Here is a 15,995-nt window from a genome sequence, read left to right on the forward strand (position 1 = left end):
GGCCCTTGGCAGTTTATAGTCAAGCATTCGCTGTCAGGGCTCAGTAACATGCCATGTTTCTTGAGATGTGTGTAATTCTTTAGTCCAGATGGCATGACCCGGCTCTGGAACCCCAAGGCCCTGGGCTGTGATTCCCCTGGTTGGGCTGAACTGCATCTCTTCCCACCACCGCCACCTCCCACCCCACAGTGCCTTCCAGACGTCCTGGTCTAAGTGAGCAGGCTGCTTTCACGACCACCTGGGCCTGCTCTACAGTGCCCCCGAGTCAGGCCCCACTTAAAGCCGGCAGCCTCCCATGTCCTTTCGTGTATGGCTGGCAGCAGAATTCCTAGATGTGCAATACGCGGCCTCTAGAAGCCGAAGAGGCCCACCAGACACTGTACCTCCTTCTCTGTGTTAGGAATCGAGATGAGGCAATGTGCCTTTACTTTAGAGGGGATGTCATGACATGACCCTAAGAATCTGCACCTCATTTTTTAGTCCCAGCTTTTAGGTTTTATGAAAGCTTCAGTGAAGTGGCCCATTCCTGAATTTCTGTAGTTTGTCCCCCACCTTCTTGAATACATATTTCTTACCAAGGTCTCTAGCATACAAGCCGTGTCTTTATTTTATTGATGTAATGGGTCGAAGTTCTGTGGAATGTCCGAATAGTCCAGATCTCTTTGACTGATATTAAGAAAGGAGGTGGGTGAGCTAACATAGCCCTGGTACAAAAGTGTAAATAAATAGTATTATTCATTCCAAGGAATATGAACTTTTCCGATCCTATTTTGTGTCTATTTTTTATCCTATGTTTACCATCTGCTATGACAACCTAGGCATTTCACTTTTGCTCTTCGGGCTTAGGAAAGGCACGTAGGAATGTGTTTGTCCCATCTCCCAGGGTTCTTGCTATGGTGTTAAATACTAAGTCTCAAAACATTGACCCCAAGTCAATGCTTTTCTGTTTGTTTACTTTTACCTTTGGGTCCCTTGGTCAAGCAACTTCATAACCCAGTACCTAGGTGCTCTTCTGCTCTTGATGGTGTATATGCTGGCCAATTTTTGCAGGTCCTCTGGGGTATAGTCACTTTCTCACTCAGCAGGACCAGCATGTCTCAGCTGGCTTATGCTGGATTTAACCCCAGTTCTTGGCCTGGCCACCAGGAGAGGCCAGGGGGCAGCTCCTGAAGGCAGGGGCTGGGGGAAGCTGTTGTCTTGCAGGGAGAAGCCTGTGCAGTGTCTTCCTGCACAGGGAAGTCCGACTCTTACTAAGGGCATGTGGGCCATTTCTGCAAGCTCTGCAGGGCCAGGGCGGTCAGCAGAGCCAAAAATCTTCACCCACATCTCAGGGTCTCAGGTTTTCTCCATCAGGTTACTGGTTTCTGTATAACAGACTAGCTTGGCTGAGCATGTAAAAGATTCAGGAGATTCATGAGTTGCTCCTCAAGTTGTCCTCTTTGTAAGCTCCCAAACATGCTTCTGGGTCTACCACTTGCCTTTGACTAACTGCTTCCAGTTTCATTACCACTGCAGGAAGCCCCAACTTCACCACCCTTATAGACATCACAATGCCCCCCCAACCCACAACATAACTTCCAAATGCCTGAACCATTGCACAGGTAAAGGCATTCTTCTTCAGTAGACATCCTCCTGGTCATCAGTGATGACTGTTTTCCAGTAGTAGTTGAGCAACCGCCTTGTGGCAAGGACTAGCTGTGCCCCACATACCACTTGGTTGGTGATCCTCCTTGCCAGCCCGTGGTGAGTGATCCATCTCAAAATCCCATCTCATTACCAGCTTTCTGGAACCACTACAGGGGCCAATTGTGCTATCTCAAGTTTTCTGGGAAGAAAAAGCAAAGACAGAGTTAGAAATGTAAGAGATTTATGCAGGGACTTGCCTGTGAGTGATAAAGGAAAGAGGGAAAGGAGTCAGTGGGAGAAGCTCTGCCCCCAGTGTAGGAGGGAAGGGTTGTCCAGGAAGAGACCTAGAGAAAGGCTCTGAGGAAGACTGGGCAGGCTGGTAGGAGCCTCAGGGCAAAGACTGACCCTTAGAAGAGTCCCAAGTTGGGAAGGAAAGTCCTGGCTCTTATACCCCACATTCTGTTGTTGGTTTGGAAAAGCCCCAGGAGACTGTTTTTTTACCTTTTTTTTTTTCATCCTCACCCAAGGACATTTTCCCCCATTGGTGTTAGAGAGAAAGGAAGGCAGAGAGGGAGAGAGAGAAAAAAAATTGATGCAAGTGGTTGCTTTCTCATATGCACCCCGATCAGGGACCAAACCTGCAACCTGGATATGAGCCTGACTGGAAACTGAACCTGCAAGCTTTTGGTCCACGGGATGACACCCTAACCAACGGAGGCACACAGGTCAGGGCTGTGACTTCCTTTGAATGCTCTGGTGAATCCTGAGATGTGAGAGCCGGAGGCTTGCAGCCAACCACACTCTCAGGTACCCAGTAGGTTCCCTGTCTGAAGGGGACCCGAGAGCATTCCACCTGCCACAGTCACATGACTAGTTCAGCGGCAAGGACCAGGACAGAAACCAGAACTATGATCAGGGTTTTAGAAGCCTAATCCTCTGCCCTTTTTTTATTTTGGGCAACAAGATTAATTTCTGCCATTAGTCTCTGATGTACTATCTACTATTAAGCAATAAGGCCTCAAACCCACTCCTTGGACCATAAATTATATAAGCTACTGAATCAAAACATGGCATAGCATTGGAAGTAGAAGCGAGGCTTTGGGGAGCTACACACCCCAGAGTCTGTCCCCACCCACCGCGCTGCTGAGAGTTACTGTGTGCAAGACAGGGAGCTCTTAGTGCCTGTTCACAAGACAGGCCACTAAAATAACAATCGAGAGTTTCCAGTTTGGTGGCTGATAACTTCATGTGCATTAATACACATCTTTTTATAACATCATCAAATCATTTCACAAGCATGAGCTGTATGAGAGTGGGGAACTGTTGTTTGTTTGCTGCAGCATCTCCAAGGCCTGACAGATTGCCTGGCACATAATTGGTTGTTGGTAATAGTTGTTAAATGAGCGTCATCGCTAAACTGTAATTCCACAAGTGTAGGGAGCACAGCCATTTTATTCACTGGCATACAGTAAGAACTTAGTCAACAAATTTGGCAACTATATTCAGAGGTTCCTCTGTCTCAGGCACTGTTCTAGGCACTTGAGATGTATTAGTCAACAAAACTAAGACCCCTCACCAATAAATATCAAAAAAAACCCAACAGATACATTCATGGTACAATATGTTAGAAGTACTGCAGTAAAAAAAAAAAAAAGAGCTGGGTAAAGAGAGAATCAGGGTGGGCGGGCAAGGTACAATATTAAACAAGGCGGTCAGAGTAGGTCTTGCTGAGGAGAGATGTGAGGAAAGAGGAGAGGTCTGGGAGTCTGCCAAGTGTGTCTGGGAGAGGAGCCGTCCAGGCAGAGGACGGAACTGGTGTGAAGGACCCGAGCCAGGAATCAGCACCCCACACGCCTGGGGTCTTTGAGGAAGAGGGAGGGGCCAGCGTGGCTGGAGTCAGCTGTGGGAGGAGAGCCACAGGAGCCAGGCTGGAAGGAGGGAAGGAGTGGTCAGTAGATAGTGGGAAGGGTTTTTAGGCCATTTTAAGGATTTTAGTTTTTACTATGAACGAAAAGACGAGACACCTCAGGGTTCTGAGCAGGAATGAAAAATGATCTGACATCAAAAGTAAAACCTTTAGTAGAATTCATGAATATACGAGTAGGTATGATTATGCTATCTATTGCTAAGGAGTTGGTTCTATGAAACTCAATGTTATATATACACACACATACATACACAAGCGTATGCATTTGATGATTTTTTCCTGATACTCACATTCTTTATCTCCAGGGAACAGCTAGTCTTGTCACTCTCTGATTCCCATTTCCAGCAGCAGGTATTTGCCAACCACTTAACATGACTAATTTTGTGCAGTACTGATAGATGTTAGAGAATTTTTCATATGTATTATGTCATTCAAATCATTACCACAACTCTGTGTAGGAAGTATTATATCTATCACAAATATATCACAAATAAGGGAGCAAGCTCAGAGAGATGGTATATATATCACGCGCAGTCCACACAGTTAATAAATGGCAGAGTTCAAATCTTCCTCATTATCTACTGTGTGTGGAGCTGAATACGGGTATTACAGAGAGTGGTTCAACTTCCCTAGGAGCATTTCACAGTCCAGACGGGAAGGCCAGGATGGGAGTAAACAAAATATGGTAAATATCAGAATTAAGAAGTTGAGGCAAAGTGCCCAAGTCACAGTGTGCTCAGCAAATCGGTTCAGAGAAGGGATGACGGTTATGAGGGCGGCAGCTTTAGAGACACTGAAGTGGGGGAGGGGCATTCGTGTCGGGGGAGCAGCGCCAGCAGATGCTCGGGGGTCAAGACGAGCACTGCGCCCCTCGGGGATGGGTGAGTGGCCCCAGAGGGCGGAAACCTCCATCGTAAGCGGGAGTTGTAGGCGGCAGGATTGTAGCGTGTAGAGAAAGTCCACACGGGAGATTCTCAGCCGTACACCAGGACCATTTGTTTATCTGCTGGAAGTTGCCAAAGATTTCTAAGTGGAGGTGGTGATGTTTCCAAAGCTTAAAAAACAAAATGTCTTTGAAGTTTTAAAGAAAGTTCAGGGTGAGAAGATGGTACCTCAGTGGTTTTGTGGGGGTGAACATGAGGAGCAGTGTCAGAGTGAGTTCCTTCCGAAGTCAACCCTAAAACAAAGGTTCAAGTAAACATGACTGATTTGAGGGTGAAGGCAGGGAATACTGGTACGGGACTGAGGGAGAAGGCCAGGAAGGGCAGGCAGCCAGGTTGGCCATCAGGCTGCTCATCTTTGTGGACCACTGGAGATTCCTCTCCCCGTGGGGCCTGGGGAGCCTGTGCAGAACACACGTCTGGGAGGCCGCCCAGCCCAGGGCTCCGGGAGCCGGGCTCTCTATGCGTGAACTCCCAGCAGTCAGGGGTCCAGGGCTGTCCGTGGGGGCAGGGGCTTGAGTTCCCCAGAACTCCCAGCCTAACACGTGGGCACCAGCGAGGCTTTGGTGACACTGGAGGAAACCCTCAGACAGGCGCACCTGCGGGTAAGGGGGCGGAGAGTGTGCGGTGTGAAGTGAGGGTGCGGGGTGCGGGCGGGCCACTGGCAGGTCGGCTACAGGCAGGAATGGCAGGGGCCTGTCTCAGTCCCCAGACGGAGAGCCACACGAGTCCAGACCAATGCGCTGACAGCGGGAGTGAAAGGAAGGTCGGACTGAGTTTTTAAAGGAAAAACTGCCAGGACTGGTCTTACAGTCTCTTGCCTTATAAGGCAGCAAGTGGCTCTGGCCATTTAATGACTTTGGAGTTAACCTCAGGAAGATGTTGCCTTGATCCCACGTGCATTCTTTTAAATACACTAAGGAAAATAAGTATTCATAAGACTGGTCTTTTATAATGCCTATACATCACACACATTAGGGAGGACCCGGGGAAAGGTAGGCAAAATGTATAAACACACCCAGAGGAGAGCAGTGCAACATTCACCCAAATTCCAGACCTGCTCGTTTTGAGCACCTTTTTTTCATGGGAACAAATTTAAAAAATAATACAGAAATAATGTGTCCTGGCTGGTGTGGCTCAGTGGATTGAGTGCAGGCCTATGAACCAAAGGGTCCCTGGTTCAATTCCCAGTCAGGGCACATGCCTGGGTTATGGGCCACGTCCCCAGTAGGGGGCCCAGGAGAGGCAACCACACATTGATGATTCTGTCCCTCTCTTCCCCTTGCTAAATGGAAATAAAATCTTTCTAAAAGAGAATAGCTATAAGTGTATAACCTTAAAAAAAAGAAATTATGCAAACCCAGAAACAATACCAAAAAATAACAGAGATTTAAAAAATAAAGTAAAAATAACCTAACAGTTTGTTCAAGTATTTCAAGCAGGAGCTTTGGAGAAAACTCTCCAAAGTCTGAAAATCAGGAAATAGAAGTATGGGAGAAGAACTTACTGAGGCATTACTTTCATCTCCTTGTCACAGCTGTTTCCCCTTTCCTCACACCCCAGCTCCTCACCAAGACAAGGAGGGGGAGAAAAGAGGAAGAGGAGGAGAGGAGGGACAGAAGGAGGCCAAAGAGCCTTGGCTCCTGGAAGAGTGGAGCTGGAGTCTCCGAGGGAAAACACGGCAGGTGTTAGGAGGGCAAAGTCAGGGTGGGGAGTGGAGTGCAGGCAGGGGTGGGAGGGCGGGGCTCCTGAAATGTGGGGGTTATGAGGTGAAGGGGAAGCACCTGCCTCATAAGGTCGTGGGGCTTGGGGATGGGTATTGTCTTGGCAACCGTCTGTAGTAAAAGTTAAGGGCCCCAGCACCTCCACTTGATGGACAGCTGGACTTCTGTAGAACTCTTTACGACCCACGAGTGAGAAAGTGGTTTCCACAAACCCAGTAGAAAATATTCACTATTCCTGGTGGTGGGGACCTTAGCCAGATTCATCTGATTTAAAAAGAAAAAATGTTGATTCTTGCAACAAATTCATACCTGCAGCAGAAGGAATAGCTAAGGTATAATCTTTACTTTGGTTTCTCTGTTTGCTTTTTGAAATTCTGTGGTGGGGAGCCCAGTTTTGAGATACACCTGGGGGGCAATAAACAGTATTTGCCAAGTTCACGGTGGGGACCACCCTCTGCACTTTCCCCACACCTTGGCCATCCCTGTGTACAGTCCCACACGCTGACCTTCTCAGCGACCTAACGAGAACCGACTTTTTCTACCTCCTCCTCCATGTTTCTTCCCATCCTCCCACCAGAATTTGACATGTGAACAAGAATGGGGGCGTGCGACCAGGGGGCTGGAGCTGTTTGAACAGCACGTGCTTGAAAGGACCACGAAGGGAGAAAGGAGAGCGAACAAAGCCAGGAGAACAAAAAGGCAAAGTAAGCCCTGGCTGGTGTAGCTGAGTGGGTTCAGCACAGGACCAAAGGATCACAGTTCGATTCCCAGTCAGGGCACATGCCTGGGTTGCAGGCCAGTTCCCAGCAGGGGACGGATGAGAGGCAACCATACATTGATATTTCTCTTCCTATCTCTTTCCCTTTCCCTCTAAACATAAATAAATAAAATCTTTTAAAAAAAGAATACAGAATTAAGAAAAAAAAAGAAGGCAAAGTAAGAGAATGAAACCAAAGAAGAGGATGAAAAAAATGGGAAAGGGGACATGGAGAAAAAAGTGAAGAGGAGAAAGGCCGAGAGGGCCGTTGCCCTCGGGGCCCTTCGGCCCTGACACCCGCTGGACATGCTTGAATCCATGGGGCTCGTCCCTCTGCCAGCGAGAGAGTCCCCCAGAGAGCCTTCGGGCCTGCTGGGTTGCTTAAATATTTATAGATATAGGCAAAGTCGCCAAATGTCTCCTTGTGATATTTATTTAATGATAGGAACATATTTCAAGCCACATCTGAAATAATATACAAAATCAGAAATATTGCCTGTTCTCACGCTCACATTTCATTTAATGAACCCTTCACGTCACTTCTGAAGGGAGCGGCTTTGCCGTCAGCACAGGCGCTTTCGGAGCCGCCAACACCCCGTTCAGGAAGGACTCAGGCCGAGAAGGTCCACATCTCAGGAACAGCGACTGTATTATTTGCCTCTGCTTTTTTTTTGGTAACCGATTCTCAAGTGCCCTCTATAAGCATCCAAAATCTACCTTGATTTAGCTACTTTATGGCTCATCTTCTCCAAGTAATACTTTATTTTTTGACATAATTGAGAGAGAGAGCCCTGTAAATGAGAGGGCTTGTAAGGACTGGACTCAAATGTAGATCACTTACATTTCTCTTTGAAGTAAAATTCAGGCACATATAATACAGTTTTTCTAGAAGAGAGGATTTTATGGCTCAAGGTGAGGGCCGATTAGTTTTAGCTTAAGCTATTCCAGAGATTCCTGAGACCTCGGCTTTTAGGTCAGGCTTGGGACAAACTCTAACCAAATCACAGGTAGAAAACACGTCCCAGGATGTAGTTTAGCTTCCTCTAGGTTCCAGACTATTCTAGTCGGGTCAGCCTCTCTAGGAACTGTGCCCCGAGAGTTCCAGCCTCATCTGCGCACAGCTGTGGATCAAGCTGAGCCTGTTTTGCTCCCCAGGCGTCCTTCAGCAATGCCTGGGGACACTCTGGGGGTGACGAGTCTCAGTACTGGGGGGATTGGTCACAATTCTCTAGAGAAACAGAACCAATGAGATCTTTATACATACAAAGAGAAAGGCAGAGTTTAAAGAATTGACTCACATGTTTGTGGAGGCCGGCAAGTCCAACATCTGCAGTTCAAGGTCAAGGCCATCAGGCTGGAGACCCAGGAAGAGCTGATGTTGCAGTTCAAGTCTGAAGGCTGTCTGCTAGCAGAATTCCTTCCTGCTTTGGGGTCAGGGGGCAGCCATTTGCTCTATTTAGGCCTTTACTGGTTAGATGAGGCCTACCCACGTTGTAGGGGGCAATCTGCTTTACTCGAAGTCCACCAACTGAAATGTCAGTCTCATCCAAAACACCCTTCCAGGGACATTCAGCACAGTGTTTGACAACACAGCCAGGCACTGTGGTCCAGGCCGGCTGACACCATCATGTCATGGGTGGTGGGGGGGGGTGTACTCGTGACTGGCGTCTGTGGGTAGAGACAACGGATACTGCTACAGTCCTACATGGCATGGGACAGCCCTCTGTGATGCAGAACTACCCAGCCCTGAAGTCAGCAGTGCCGAGGGGGAGAAACGCAGGTCCACAGGCTCTGGTCCCAGACTCGGGAACGTGACTATCACAGCACTGACGGGAGGTGTCGGGATGTTCCCGTGTTTGGGGAGCCATTAGCTTCATCTGGAAAGACATCGATTGGTGAAACAACTTAATGAAAATCATTCTTCCCTTCTCTTTGACTTGCTGGGAAAGAGAATTATTCCGCTGAGATCTACTTATGACAAAGCTGCTGCTGGCTGGGGATTTCTGAACAGACATGAATTTAATTTCTTCATGCCAATGGCTCAGTCAATCTTTCAGTTGCAGAAATGTTCTGAGGGAAAGGAAAGAAAGAAGGCTCCTGGAAGCTCCTCTGAACTGGGAAAAAGATGAGCTCAGATGTCCCTGGAGTAAAGGCAGCGTGTGGGTGTAACTTTCTCTGAGCAGTGCAGCCACTGAGGCAAGACAAGAACAACCAAAGTGACAATGAACTTGCTGAGAACAATAGAACAGATGGGCCAATGGCACAGTGGCTCTGTTCATTCGTTCATTCATTCATTCATTCATTCATTCATTCATTCATTCAATAAATAACTTGTGGAGGGCCTAAAATGTGCTAGGCTCTGAGCAAATAAGGTGACCTAGCCTCTGTTCTTAAGGTTTGCATCTAACGGAGAAGACTGACAATAACATGCGAGAAGCAGTGTGTTATTAAGGAGGAACAGAAGTTGTTATGCATGGGTGTGTAGCCTTGTGTAGGGATGATATTTGCTATACTCTGGTGGGGAAAAGCCCACCAGAGTATGTGGTGGATTTGGAGCCAGACCTGGATTTGGAGCTTAGCTCTTAGACTTCCTGGCTGCCAAGTAAGTTATCCTCTTGGATCTCCTGCAAAACGGGGACAAAAACATCAACCACCCCAACAGTCACATGGAGGTACTGTGAGAAGCGTGTGAAAAATGCATGAAAGTGCTTTGTCGCTTGTAAAGTCATCACCTGGTAGCTCTTAACACGGATGCCTGACCCTCCAGCTCAGACTAAGTGGGCCAGCAATCTTTAGTGGAAAGGTCTAAGCACTGGTATTTTCAAACAGCTCTCAAGGAGAAACATAAGCATAGGCACCCTATGCAAGCATTTGACAATTTGCATATTGTTACTTCCCCAAAGTAATCACGGTCAAGTCTTCCAATTTAGTGATCCCTGTGTCCCAAGGTTGGTCCAAATTTGACATGAAAGTAGATTTGGGCCACTGTACGCAGCAGAGAAATGTGCTATTGCTCAGAACATGAGAGAATCATCCTGAGACCTCACGGGCCTGGAGGGTCGAGGGTGGGGTGGAACAGATCTCACTGCAGTGAAGGAAGATCCACCCACCAGGTAGAATGGGATGGCCCGGTGGCAGGAAATAGGAGTCTTTCATACAGCAATCACTGCAATTTTTGCTCTGTGACTGGCACATTTTTAGACATTAGGGATGCTATAATTAACTGAAGAGACAATCACTATTTTCACGGGAATCATATTCTAGCAGGAAGAGGAAGACAATAATCAGTATTTACAAAACAATGTTAGGGGTGATAAGTACTATGGAGAAAAAATAAAATAAGGTAGGGGTGCAGGTCTCTGGTTCTGTGAAAGTGAGAGAATGAGCCATGTTGTTACCTGGAGGAACAGTGTTTCAGGCAGAGGGAACAGCAAGTGCAAATGTTCCGAGACAGAGACATGCCTAGTTTGTTTGAGGACCAGCAAAGATGCCTATATTGTCAGTGAAGGTGAAGGAAGTAGGAAATGAAATCAGAGAATTATCTGCGGGCCTGAATACAGGGCCTTAGAGGACACTGGGAAGACTTTTATTTTACTCTGGGTGAGGAGGATTTTAAACAGAGGAGTGGTGCGATGTGCCCTGTGTCGTTAAGGATTGCTCTTCCTGCATGTGGAGAATGAGCCCAGGGGGACACGGGTGGGGAACAGGAGACCAGTTAGGAGGCTTCTGCTATAATCTGAGACGAAAGGCCAGACAGGAGCAGCGGAGGTCACGAGAAGTGGTTGGGGAGGGGAGGAGAGGTAGCAGAGCTCAGCGAGGAGCCAGTCCCGCAACTGATGAGTCAAGGACAAGCTGAACAAAACCTGGAAGCAAACCCAGGATCAGTGTGTCAGAAACCTGGAGTCCCCCAACATCAATGCCACAGCACAGACGGAAATGGACTCTTCCCACAGCCTCCTGTGCCTGCGTGCACCTTGCATTGGAAACGCTCCAAGCACTATCTATCACAAATGAAATTTTTGTGAGGGAGAGAGACCTTCACCATTATTGAAGGCTTGTGAGAATTGAAATTCAAACACTGCCAATCGCTGCCCCCTGCTGAACATTTCTATAGAGGAGACATAAAACATGATTCTGCAGAACCTTGCCTGAGATCTGTGAGACGGGAAATTGGCAAGACTGGACACATGCAACGAGTGGAAAGAAGCTGGGTAGTGCTAGCTATACACACCGATCGTTCTAAATGTCAACGTGTTTTGCTGTGAATGTTGCCGACCACAAGACAAATGGAAGCATGCAGCAGAGGGAGAACATCGGCCACCAGGTGGCACTATTTCCCCTGAAATGTCCGACAGTGCCCAAACCCTCAGGATGATATACTCCCAAGTGAACTAGAAAGGAGAGTAGTGATCATTATTAATTGCCCCTAAATTGAGGGTCTGGAGCCACAGAGGCCAGGGCTGAATGTGGTCCTGTCTGTTCCTAGGCAGTTCTGCAGGCTCCCCTGGCACAAATGACTTGAAAGATTCTACTCTTCCCAATCAAGATCTTGGCAGAATTTAATATAGGGGTTCTTAGCCACTCTGGAGTCTGTGAAGGCTTTTGAATCCCTAATCAGCATCATATATTTAAATGCATAGACTGTAATGCATAGGATAACAACGTAATCCAATTATATTGAAATGCAGTCATTAGAATATTTATGAAAATGTGAGATGTGGTAATGTATGTGCTTCTTTATTAATGCAGTAACACGAGAAGCACAGGTAGGCCTCCTGACCATTATCATTTTGGAATAGTAATGAGCAAAATGATATTTCGAAGCATCTGATGTCTGCAACAATTGTAATGTGCTTGTGGCCTGCAATCATATTCAATGAGACTACTTAATTTTAGTTAGAAGTCAGTAAAAATAAAGATGTACTTTATGCTCTCAATGTTTTTTAAAGATTTTATCCACTTATTTTTCGAGAGGTGAGGGGAAGGAGAAAGAGAAGGAGAGAAACTTCAATGTGTGGTTGCCTCTCACGAGCCCCCTGCTGGGGACCTGGCCCACAACCAGGCACGCGCCCTGACTGGGAGCTGAACCAGTGACCCTTTGGTTTGCAGGCTGGCAGACAATCCACTGAGCCACTCCAGCCAGGGCCGCTCTCAGTATTTTGTGGTTATCTTTTTTTTTAAATTAATTTTATTTAGTTATTTTTCAAGTACAGTTTTTTTTGTCTATTTCTCCCATCCCAGCCTCCCCCGCCCCTTGCTCCCCAAGTGGTTCTTTTCTTTCCTTGTTCCTTCCCTCCCTCTCTTCCCTCCTCACCTTTTTTTTTTTTTTTAATGTTTAAATTCTTGAACCTCTTGTTCTCTTTCGAAGACCATCTCTTGGAGATCAGAAGACCCCAGGTTAATAGTCCTTGGTTCAATGCCTCTTTAATCAGTCTGTCATGCGTTTTGCCAAGTAAAGGAAGTGAATCCTCACAGTAGCCAGGCGCACAGTAGAGAGGGAATGAGTGCATCACAGAGCTCTCACGTCCCCCTTTCCTCCACAGCCCTCCCTGCTGTTACCCAACCTGACCCACAGCTCCTCCTCTCCCAGGCCTCCCCCTGGAGCACTAAGGTTTCCTCTGTGCCACCTTCTCTTCCTGGGGCCTACCCTCTCTTCTCTGGCAGCTGAAGCCAAAGCCATTTCCTGGTAGCTCTTCGTTCCTCCTCTTTCTTTAACTGAAGTCGGGATTAGTCTCACTCAGTCCCAGGAATACCACTCAGTCCTGTGTCCTTTCATCTCCCTTCCCTTTCTTCTTCCTCCAGGGGTGGAGGAGGAGGAGGGAGGATGGAGGCATGGATGAAAGCCAGCCAAGGCCAATGTTAGAGCAGTGGAAAATAGGGCGGCTTTTACATCTGCATCTCACTCTACCTAAAATACTTCCTTCCCTTTGTCCCTGCCCAGCACTCTCCTCCACCCTACTTCTTAAAAATTGTCTGTATGGCCCTGACTGGTGTAGCTCAGTGGATTAAGTGCGAACCTGCAAACCAAAGGATCATAGTTTGATTCCCAGTCAGGGCACATGCCTGGGTTGCAGGCCAGTTCCCAGCAGGGGATGCACAAGAGGCAACCATACATTGATATTTCTCTCCCTCTCTCCTTCCCTTCCCCTCTAAACATAAATAAATAAAATCTTTAAAAGATTTTTTTAAATGTCTGTATCATTCGTATCCTTACCTGAAATGGTTATTTATGTTACTTTATGACTGTCCATTTCTCAGCTAAAATACAACTATTCGTGAGGGCAGGGTGATCTGTCCTTCACACTTCGGCCTCCCTGGTGCCCCTGACGGCTGTGCCTGTGGGAGATGCCCAGATGGTAAGTGTTAGAGGGACGAACCAGACTACAGGGGGTGGAGGTGCATATAATTCTTGATGGCTCAAATTCACCTTTTTTCAACCATTGTATTCGAGTGACTCTACAGGTACAACAACACGCTGAGTGAGCTCCTTGGAGAGCTCGTTCAGAGGGAAAGATGGTCTGTAGAGAAGGAGACTTCTCAGGAGTTGGAGGAGTGCAACAGAGAGTAAGCTTCGGCTTGGTGGTTATAAATAATATAATATGCATGAATATCTTAATTTTGTGCAGTGCCAATACACTTTTGACTTTACATATAGACTAGAGAATATTTAATGAAAACAAATACTTTCTTCTCTCTTTTTGAATTATGGACAAGGAACCCCCTCTGTATTTTATACTATCTCTCCACAAAATGCTTAGTTTGGGTCATGAGTGACTATTAAATATAAAGTAGAATACATATATTGAATAATATATATATAATAAGAATACATTTAACAATATATTGCTAAATACTAGGGGCTTGGATAAATGATAATTTTTGTATAGACTCTGTCTGGAGAAAGTCCACCCATTGTTAATATAATGAGAACAGTTTGCACAACATCAGTGGAACCTGGCAGCCAAGGAGAGTGGACTGGAATGCGCATGTGTGAACAAGGACTTCATTGTACCAGTCAAGTGGGGGCTGTAGACTTTGTTGAGTGAGCCTGTGCACTGTGTGGCTGTGACATTTAAAATGACTGAGCAAGCAGAGCAACAAATCTGCATCAGGTTTTGTGTGAAGTTTGAACATTCCTTCGTGGAAACTATTGGGATGATTCTGAAGGATTTTGGGGATGATGCAATGAGTGCAGTACAAATACAAGTGTGGTACAAATGCTTCAAAGGTGGTCAAGATTTCTTTGAAAGTGATCCACATTCTGGAAGGCCTGCAACAAGCAGAACACCTGAGAATACTGAATATGTACGGATTGCGATTAACAAAGATCAGTGACTGACAGTGTGAGAACTAGAAGCTGATCTGGGGATTCCAAAAACTACTGTGTCTGAGATTTTGACACAGGATCTTGGCATGAAAGGTGTTGTGGCAAAATTTGTTCTGTGGCTTCTGCTACCAGAGCAGAAGGAGCATCGTGCTGCAGTTGCTAATGATGTTGGGAGAACTGTGTGAGGTCCCGAGGTGCCTAGTTTGAAGGGGACTGAGGTGTCATTATCTCTATGTACGATGTTTCTTATATCTTGTGTCTACTTCATTAAGTGTCTCTATTTTTCAGTCATGACTGGATACTTTCTGGGCAGACCTTGTGTGTGTATGTTTGTGTGTGTGTACACAATCTTTTAATAGTACAAATTAAAGTTGGTAATTTTATTAATAATTTAATTTCTTTGTAAATTGTTTGACTGTCTCATTATGCACAAATGGGTAAGGATATTTAATCATTTTATCTTTGTGTATCTTGGCCCAGGCAAATCAAGGTATTGTCTACAGATACACCAAGCTACTGCTGGTGGGACTTTTGTAACTTCATGCATTGCATAGGTGACAAAAGACTGTAAGTAGGAAGTTCACATCATTTAGATTTTCTAAGAAGGGAGAAAAGTCCTGTAAACTGCATGTGGAAGAGCTGAGTCTCAGTTCCAGAGAATGACGTAAGAGACCCTATCGCCAGTAGGTGGAGCCAATGAGCAGGCAGCAAGGACCAATGGCGTAGTTTCTTCCCTAGATGAGCACGCCAAGACTCCTCTGAGAAATGGGTCCTCGCTGGTGGTATATTTTTTTGACATGTGGAGATATGCAGACTAACCACAAATTAGGTAAATTTTGAGCATTTAAAAAAATAAATCGGCCGCTCTCATATTTTGTCAAATCATAAGCTTTGCTAACCTAGCTTTCTGTGACCAACTAGTTTCTATGGTCGCACTGGAATTTGAACTTGTGTTCATCAGATAAGTTAATAAGAATCAGAGAGTTGGTCTAGGAAATTTTAGGCTGTATTGAGTGAAGAAATATGTTTAGAATAAGAGAGATGATGGGTCTGCTCTCCACTGGGCTGACAGAAACTTGTACTCAGTTTGGAATATCATGTATTTTTAAGTGGATGTAGACAAATTGGAACACTATATGCAGAGTGACAAGGTCTGTCCAGAAAGTATATAGTCCTGTACTATGAAAAACAGAGACAACACTGTAGAAGATACAAGAAACACTGTACAGAGGACAATGACGCCTCAGTCCCCTTCAAAGTAGGCACCTTGGGACTTTACACAGTTCCCCCAACCACCATCAGCTGCCCCATCATATTTTCTTGAATCTCATCAACAGTCTAAAATCTCTTCCCTTTCAAAGGTGATTTTAGTTTTGGGAAAAGCCAGACATCACAGGCACCAAATCTGGGCTGTAGGGGGGTTGAGTCACCTGAGTGATTTGATGTTTCACAAGAAAACTCTGCAGATATGATGCAGGAGCACGCATGTTATCGTGATGAAGCTGCCAATCACCTCTGCCCACAGCTGCGGCCTTCTGAATCACTCAGATAGTTTCTGTGAAGGAATGTTCAAGCTTCACACAAAATTGGATGCAGATTTGTTGCTCTACTTGCTCACTCATTTTGAATGTGACAGCCACACAGTACACATGCTCACTCAACAGCATCTACCACCCTCACAGACTAGTACAGT

This window comes from Artibeus jamaicensis, unplaced genomic scaffold, assembly GCF_021234435.1.
Source record: "Artibeus jamaicensis isolate MK-2021 breed Jamaican fruit bat unplaced genomic scaffold, CSHL_Jam_final scaffold_1964, whole genome shotgun sequence".
Lineage (NCBI taxonomy): Eukaryota > Metazoa > Chordata > Mammalia > Chiroptera > Phyllostomidae > Artibeus > Artibeus jamaicensis.